Raw genomic sequence first — 9,235 nt, forward strand, 5'->3', positions numbered from 1 at the left:
TTCGAGGCTTCCTGTGTACATTAGAGACATAGGTGCCAAACCAGAGATGAATTTCCGGTTTCCCGTCCAGTTGTCCAGGTTGCACTTGAATTGGGTTAGGGAGGAACTCTGCTTCACATGAATGGGGAGCCTGTTCCATAGATGGGTAGTCTCTGGGATACATACCTACCTCTCCAGGCAGGTCCTATTTATATCACAGGCAAGGTTTAAGTCTTCAGAACGGGTAATTCTGGTGCTGTTTGTTTTGTGGCTATGCAGGAGGTCCATCATAGTGGGGTCTGACAATGCCCTGTATGCCAGGCATAGATCTCCCCTCAAAAGCCTGTAGGAGACAGAATACAGGGATAGGGCCTTGAGGTGGTCTGCATAGGACATAATACTTACGCCCTGTATTCTTTTAATGAGGAATCTCTGTGATGTTCCAGTTGTTGGATATGCCTGGTTAGGTACATACCAAAGGGGGCATTGTACTCAATGATAGGTCTGATGAATGCCGAATACAGTGGAACAATGACTTCCTTGGACTTAGATGCCATACCTTTGTTTATAAGTTGAGCAACATAGAATGATTTCCTCACCACTACAGACACGTGATGATCAAAGGCTAGATTACTATCTATGTGTGTTCCTAAGTCCCTGACTACTGGGTCAGGTCAAAGGGTTGTGTTGTCAATATGGTAATTACCAGGGATGGATGACTTCCCAAAGGATACTATTATGCATTTCTTGGCATTTAGTTTTAGTCCACAGTTCTGACACCAGTTGATTGTCCTGTAGAACATTTGTGTCAGGGTGAGATTCAGTGACAGATCCTAATCAGGATTACTTCAAGATGCTAGATCCCATGGGGCCAGACTCAGAAATTATATATAAAAATATTTAAAAACCTGTAAATAGTCCCAGAGTGGTGTTAAAATGTAGGAAACACTAAACCATGATGAAATAAACATGATTTTTGAGTCTGTGGGTGCAGTTTTCCTTTAATTAATTGATTGGCATTGTTACATGGAGAAGTTAAGCTCTAGTAATACACTGAGTCTCCGTGTGAAAATTCATCCATTTTCTTATTGATCCTATCCTGTTTGTTATGCTTATTCCTTCATAAGTCATTTAACTTTGCTTCAGAGCAATGAAAGTATATGTAAATCATGTTTTAGCTTTTCGCTTATATTCTTCATTCTAAAATGGAGTGTTTCATATGCTGCCGTAATGCCTGTTTTTTTATCACTGTTTTGCCTTATCACATGTATGCTTTGTAATGTATTAATCTATTTGTGAAGTTCTTACCAGAACATTTGAAGTGCTGTCATGAAGCTAGCAGTAAACAACTGTGTGTGTGTGTCAGAAAAGCTGACGATAATGAAGGGCTGTGTCTGAATGTAACCAGCACACACCTGATATACTGTTATTTTTTTATAGTATTAAGACACGGAGGCTAGTATGTGATATTCAGTGCAGGCTGCTGCTATGCAACACCATGTGAACTGAAATTCTCCTATGGAGAGGATGAATGTATTACATTATAATTAATTAGATATGTACAGATCTATGTTTATTTTTGTACTGGGTGTGTTAATTTTTGCTTTTGGCAGGTTTACTTTTTTTTGCATGTTGTATCTGTTATATTTGTTGAAGACCAAGATGGATCTCAAATTATCTTCCAAGAAAATATTTAAGTTTACATCTTGATGGCAGTTTTAGGAATTTAAAATGCTTACTCTTACTGTACAAAGCTTCAGAAATGTATTTTTTGCAGACAAAATACTTAGGTTGTAGGGGAATTAACAGATGATATTTCCACAGATTGTGTGCTCTTTCTTCAGATTAGCAGTTGCACATTCGAAGTGAAGTGTTTCCTTTGCACATTTGACAAATGCCTCAGATAGCAATGCTGTAAATGCAGAAGGATGAGGATTCTATACTGTGCTTCAAACCAGAATGCTGTTATTGAAAAAAAAATACTCGAAAATTACAACTTTTTCATTTATCACACACACTGTGGATGACTGACTACTTGTTGACTTGCCATTGGGAGCTAATATTTAGAGCAATTTATCTTGGGCATAGCCAGGTGCACGCCATGTTCAGCACAACATATATTTTTGCAATTATTAAAAAAGGTATACTTACCAAAAACAAGCTGCTCAAGGAGTAGGGAGTGCTACATTCCTGTTGTTAATATACAGTTCCAAAGATTCTAGCTACACAAAACAAAACATATTTGTACTTTAAAAGCTACCAAGACACAGGGAATGTACCATGAACACACATCAGCATCAGTTAGTAGATGTGCTGTATCTGATTTTACTGGCAGACTATATGTGGATTATGCAAAAAGTAAACTGCAATACGAAGTTGTTTTGTTTGGCTGTAGAGTTTAGGAGTGCTGTTGAAAGTATGTACCCTGCCTTTCATCTTTATTGCAAAAAGGTTATCATTTTTTATGTTGTGATTATATACATGTGTATTGGTTGTAAAATTACAACTGTTTATGCTGATAATGACATTTACTGATCAAATATTAGTATCCTTGGGTAACAACTGTCTGTAAATTGGAACCACAGTTTTTACTTTTACAACTGCATACTACCATATTAAAATGACATGGCTGTCTGTCTCAGCAGCAATTATGTTGAGCTTTAGTTCTTCACTAAATATTTAAGGGATCTGGCAGCCTTAGTTTACATGACACCATCTTAATGATATTTAGGCACTTTGAAAAAAAAACAAAATGAGATTAAAGAAGTAAAATTAAGACAAGGACCTCTTCTCAAATAGCATAATGTCATGTTACTGCTTTCTGTTTTTATGAGTATTCTATGCGGTTATACAAGTCTTAACTATGTGCACTTCATGGACACAGTAACAAGAATTAAATAAATAAAATTATGAGTTATTGATCAGGAAAGTGACACAACTTGCACTATATAAATGTCTATCCAGTGACATAACGCTACTGACAAAAAAATTAAGTATAACAAATTCATCAAAACAAAATGTATACCATAACATTATTTCTGGTATTTAGAAGGAAATAAATAGCTCAGTAACTTAAACTGAGTGATGTCTTTTTGAGACAAAGTGCAATATCCATTTGACTCAAGTAAAGGAGATGTATATATTTTTTGTTGCAGCTCAGTAGTCATAGAGTTTCCTTCATAACTGATTATCTCTTACCTTTGCCACATAGCTGTAGTCTCATAAACACTGTGGATAACAGCCTCTGGCCTTTTCTTCAATAGGTCACAAAAGCCTGGCCAGAAAAAAAGAATGAGGATCCCATTGTCAGTGACTCAGTGGGTAGTGCACTCACCTTTAGTACTGGAAAATCAGAAGGTTGTGGGTTTTATTCCCACTGCAGGTGACTGGATTAAGTTTCAAACGGCTGACACTGCAGTGCAGCAGTAAGGCATGCCGAACATCTGAGTGTGATGTCCTTCAGATGAGATGTTAAGCTGAGGCCCCATTTACTTGAGTTGGTACTAGCTCATGTAGACGTAAAAGATTCCATGGCACTTATCAAAAATAGTAGGGGGCTTTATTTCTACAAGTAACACTTAATAGCATTATTCTATTTACACTTCATTTTCACACTTTCATTATCATATTATTCTCATACATGGGTTCATGGGTTCATAGGTAGGTACTAGGCTATCTGCCCAAAGGCATTTATAAGCCTTGCCAGAATGTGTTGGCTTTCGCCGCCCCCTTTGATTAGTTCCCTGTGCTTCCGTCCAGCAGAGCCACTGAAGTGATCCCCGGGGTAAACATTCTGTTTCCCATCCACTCGTCAAGGTTTCTCTTGAAGAGTGTTAGTGAGGAGCTCTGCCTAATGTAGATTGGAATCTTTTTCCAAAGTATGGGAAGTCTCTGGGACAGGAATCTATCCCTCCAGCACATCCTGTTTATTGTTCTGGTGAGGTTTAGATCCCTAGAGCGTGTGGCTCGAGGGGATATGGTTTTCTTTAGGTTGGGCATGTCCATCAATTCTGGGTTGGACATGGCTTTGTATGTCAGGCAGAGATCTGAGTAGGCAGTATGCAACCGAGTACAGCTGGAGCTTCTTCAGTCGAGCTGCATAGGGCATCTGTTTGAGGCCAGTGATCCTCTTGGTTAGGTACTTCTGTGGTCTTTCCAGCTGTTGCAGGTGTCTTGTAAGGTACATCCCAAATGGGGCGTTGTACTGTGTGATGGGTCTGATGAGTGATGAGTAGAGGGTCACAATGACCTCTTTTGATCTGGATGCATACCCTTTTGTGATTAGGTGGGCCACATAGAAGGATTTTCTAACCACTTTGGCAATGTGATTATCAAAGGAGAGGTTACTATCTACTTCAGTCCCCAGATCCCTTATTACATCTTCCGTATTTAAGGGACTACCACCTGTGTGGTATTTTGTGGGTACTTTGTTTTTTTCCAAAGGGTTTGACTATGCACTTTTTGGCATTTAGCTTGAGGCCATGATTTTGACACCAGGTATCCGTCTCAGTAAGACCCTTTTGGTGGATGTCTGTGTCAGCCCAAGAGTCAGTTATAGCCCCTAGTTTGAGGTCGTCTGCAGACTTGGTCAGCCATAGTCCTCTTTTGCTTGCCTGGTCCTCTGAGAAGTAGATGCCAAACAGGAGGGGTCCTAGGACTGCGACTTGGGGAACACCACTTGTAACCGATTTAGAGTCGGACCTAGCTCCCACAACTCTCACCATGTGGGTTCTGTCCGTGAGCCAGTTGGCAACCCATCTTGTGACATAGGGGTTTATGTTCAGGCTGGTGAGCTTGTCTATAGTACCAGAATGGGGAATGGTGTCGAAGGCATTTGTGAGGTCTAGTTATTTTATTTATTTTACATTTGTTAACCGGGGGTCTCTGACTGAGCAGAAAAGGCCCTTTATCAGCAGAGGCCCGGGGAGAAAAGCTCCACAAAGAAAAATTACAGACACATTTAGTTATTTAGACATGATCAGTATACACACAAATTACAAGAGACATGTTTTTACTGTGGTATGCGGCACATCAACAGTTACAGTGGAGAGAACAAATAAAAAAATATTAGTTTAAAAATAAAGGTAATTAATAGATTTGTGGTGTACAGCTGAAATTTGGAACATAGGTAGAATACATACATAGTACACAGGTACAGTACATACATTGTAGCTTAGCCAGTGTTTGTGAGTAAGATTGAAAACTATTATCAAGTATTCTAGATTTAGTATGTATATGTTATCCACTTTCACTAGCCTGGCTGTGTGTACCACCTTTCCCTCATCTATAGCCTTGGCAACTGTCTCAAAGAAGTCCACCAGGTTTAGGTGGCATGATCTGTCCTTAACAAAGCCGAAATGGGTAGGGTCCAGTGTTTGGAGGTTACCAATGTCTCTGTTAATGAGTTCCATGATGATGCGCTCCATAGCCTTGCAGACCAAGCTAGTCAGGCTTATAAGACGATAGTTCCCTGGGTCTGTTGTGGCTCCATCTTTGTGGAGTGGAATAACTGTTGCTGTGCACCACTCTATGGGTACGTAGCCTGTGGAGAGGCTGAGTTTGAACAGTGTGTTTAGGTGAGGGGTTAGTTCATCTTTGAGCTCATGTAGGACGCAGCCTGGGACACCGTCCGGTCCCATTGATGCTGTGTTTTTGGCTTTGGAGAGGACTGTTTTAACCTGAGTGTCTGTGAATTCAGGGGCTCTACATTCTCCTGGTATGGTTATGGGCCCTTTTGGGGGTGAGAGGGGGGGTGAAGTTTGCACTGAACCTGTCTGCCAGGATGTTGGCAATATTGGTCGGTTCAGTGTATTTTGTGCCATTCTGCACTAACTCAGAGCAGATCTGAGCATTGCCACTTAGATTCTTGACATAGCTAAAGAATGCCTTGTGGTTATCTTTGGTGTCCTTGGTAATTTTTCTTTCGAAGCTAGCCTTGGATGATTTTATGAGGGATCATAGTTTCTTGCTGATACTGATCATGGGATTTTACTCTTTTCTGTACTAGTTTCCTCCTTCTGTTGTATAGCTTGTTTATGGCAGGGGTCCACCAGACTGGTTTCCTTTTCTTGGAGGAGTGAGTCTTGGTTTTGCTTGGGATAGCACGATCCATGCATTATTGTAGGTGCCCATAGAATGCATTAGTGAAGGATTTTGCAGCTTGGACAGCATTATCCTTTAGCATGGGGGCTTTGAAACTTTCCACCTCGGTCTTAAGTAACGTGAAGTTTGCTTTTGAAAAGTTTTTCACAGTGGTTTCCATGACCGGGGGTGGGGGCGGAATGTGGATATTCAGAGTGATTTTGTTTATGGTCAGATTTAACCAGCGAGGGGTTGACCTCCAGTGTGGAACACCAGTCGCCCATGTAGGTGATGACCAGGTCCAATATGTTGCCACCTTTGGTGGGAGTGTTGACCAGTTGATCCAGGGCATTTGAGTTTATAAATTCTAGGAAATGTTGGGCAAGGGAGTTAGTACTTGAGTAGTTCTCCCAGTTAATGTTTGGGTAATTGAAATCACCCAATATTAGGGTGTTTGGTAGGACCTTTATGTTTCAAAGTGTTTCCAGAAATGTGGAATGAAGGTCCTGGGACATGGTGGGTGATCTGTAGCAAGCTACAATTTGAATTGCAGTTTTGCCCGTTGTTAGTTGGATGATCTCTGAAGCATCGTGCTGTGCCACTAACCTAGAGGTGTGGGTATCCTTGATGAATATGGATATGCCCCCACCTTTTTTATTTCGGTCTGGGTTCTGTATGTATGGTATGAGTTGTAGCCTGGTAGTGCTAGGGTGCTCTCTGGAGCCTTAAACCAGGTTTCTGTTACTGCACATATATCGATTTTCTCCATACTGAGGAGTGCCTCGAGTGCATGCATTTTGAGGTTTAGACTTCTGGCATTGAGTAGCATTACCCTCACTTTTTTGTTACTTGTGCTATTTACGGTGGTATCATCATTTTTATATTGTATATACATCACTTTATCCCCCCACCCTTTATTTCTTAATTACTTTTTGATTGTATCACACCACGTACATCCCACAATTGATTATACAATAACTCCTGACATCTCATATTCCAAACTACCCAAATGGACCACAACAGTAAGTTTATCCAGTATGTTAATACTGTTGCAATAAATAGTTTCATATATACATTTAATACTGTATTCGTATTCAATCTACCAAATTTTTTTGTTTGAATTCCTGTTTATACATTTCCCAAATATTGCATCATACTATATTTTTAAAAGAAATGTTCCATTGTTTCCACAGCATTACATATTTTATACACTCTTTCACTTAATTGCTTATATCACATTATCTTTTTTACCAGTAATTTGTCTAATGTCAATCTCCATATAAAATCACTATTTTCCTTTATCTTGCAAAATGTCTATCACTTTCATTCTTCTCTTTCCTAACTTTTGTGCTATAAAATATCTCCATAATTTGTTCATACCACTCCTTTGTAGTACATTTGACTCTCTGCCAGTCAATATTCCATCTCTTTAAAGTATTACGATATGTTTTTGTTTCTGCATGCAAATGTTTTCTTATTATGTCATCTTACATATACAGTCATTTTTCCATACAGTTTAATGTTATTATTTTCCAGTATAAATACAGGGAAGCTAGATATACAATAAGATTTTGCCCCTAATCCTCCATCTTGAACTTTACAATACACCATCCCTCTTTTAACTGGATTTTGCTTTGAACCCCTAAAATGTAAAAACTCAATTCAAAAAGTTGACTGTTCTCTAAATGTAAGGGAAAGGCATACACACCACCAATGTAATATTACTCGCCTAATATGTATGAAAGAATAAACTATACTCATTTTACATGATAATCCAAATGTTCTCCACATGTTAACGACCGTTTTAATACCAGTTAATAAATTGCTTCAGTGTTCTACAATCTTAATCTCATTTCCATATTCTTTTCTTAACATTCTGTCTGTTTTATTGAAATCAATACCATCAATTTTATGTATGTCTCCAAATCCTTTACACTTATTCTTAATCTTATTGATATAAGACCAGTTTTGAATATGCCATCTTCTGCCACTTTCACAGCTTATGTAATCTTGTCTTTCCCATCTGCTGTTACTATTAAATAATCCACATATACTTAATATGTAAGTATCATCCCAATAACATTAATACTTACTGTTCCTCTAAGTATATTTTTATTTGCATTAACAATAACAGCATTCATTGCCATTGATAGTAAAGATCCACTTGGGGACAAGCCTTGCTTGACTACTATTTTAATTTGCATTTCTTTACCTATCCATCCATCCATTGAGTAGTACTGTATTATTAAAGTGTTAAAATATACTGACTTAAGAAAATGAATACATTTAAGAAGTAATCCATATTGTTTTAAATGTCTCAGCATACATTCATGATTGATACTTTGACTTACTTTTCTACAACACAAGCAATTAGCTTACAGTTATTTTTGTCATTCAGAATACTGCATACTACTTTGTTTTCCCTCAGTTCCAAACACCTCTTCTTGCAGTAATGTTTTTAACCTTTTACTTAGCCTTTTTTTGCATAACCATCAAAAATTTATAATCAGAATTATTTAAAGTTAATGGTCTCCAATTCTTAATATTGTGTCTTTCTCTTTTTTATACAAACATTCAATTATCCCTTCACAAACATTCTTATTTTCATTTTCATTCATCATTGTATCTGTATAGTTTGTAGAATGTCCCATGAGGACCCGGTGCACTCATTTTAGTAAGTCTTTTTAAGACATCTTTTAGCTCATTCTTTCTAATGCCTTTCATAGATTGTTTGGCTCATTCCCATCTATTTAATTAACTTTCCCAATTTGTATTCTGTTATACTTTTCTGTAACCATAAGACTTGATGCTATAACTGTCACATTATACTCTTTGAAGCCATCTTCATTTGTAATATAAGATCCGGTATCTGTCTGCCTGGGATGACATGATCGACAAACCATGATGCTTTGCCAGAGATGGCCTGCACCTGCTGCCCTTGGGATTCTGGATACTGGCTAAGGCTCTTGCCACCCCTATAGTGCCTTTTTAAGGCAAGATTCAAATGACAAATTCACCACCGTAACAGGTACAAGCAAGCAAAATCTGAGCGTAATACTACTTAATGCTAGAAGTCTAAACCTCAGAATGCACTCACTCGAGGCACTCCTTAAAATGGAGAACATCGGCATCTGTGCAGTGACAGAGACCTGGTTCAAGACTCCAGAGAGCACCC

Source organism: Protopterus annectens, chromosome 2.part2, assembly GCF_019279795.1.
Source record: "Protopterus annectens isolate FY-2018-M chromosome 2.part2, PAN1.0, whole genome shotgun sequence".
NCBI lineage: Eukaryota > Metazoa > Chordata > Ceratodontiformes > Protopteridae > Protopterus > Protopterus annectens.